Source organism: Agelaius phoeniceus, chromosome 7 (assembly GCF_051311805.1).
Source record: "Agelaius phoeniceus isolate bAgePho1 chromosome 7, bAgePho1.hap1, whole genome shotgun sequence".
Taxonomy (NCBI): Eukaryota; Metazoa; Chordata; class Aves; order Passeriformes; family Icteridae; genus Agelaius; species Agelaius phoeniceus.
The window spans coordinates 30,787,169-30,787,540 of NC_135271.1; positions in this window are offsets into that span (position 1 = coordinate 30,787,169).

The window sequence follows — 372 nt, forward strand, 5'->3', positions numbered from 1 at the left end:
TGCTAAGAAAGAAAAAAAAAGTAACCTTTAACAGAAATTACAACCATTCTGTTTCAAGGCATTAAGAAGTCTTGTTTCAATAAAAATGTTCAATAATAATAAGAATCTTGAACTTAGTACAGAAAACTACTAGCAAGTCTGTAGTTAACAGAATGAAAATCATCATGCTATAGAAATGAAGTCTAGTTCCTTATCCTTTGGAAAAGAAAAATTTGGTAACAGGAGCCTTTTTGCTATTGTCCAATTGCCATGGCAGTAAAGGGTGGCTGAGGGTAGAAAACAAGCCTGTGATGTGTGAGTAAAACAACAGGATCAGCTCCCAGAAGCTTTGAACTATTGCAGGGACACAGATTAGAGGTCAGGGCAGCTGAG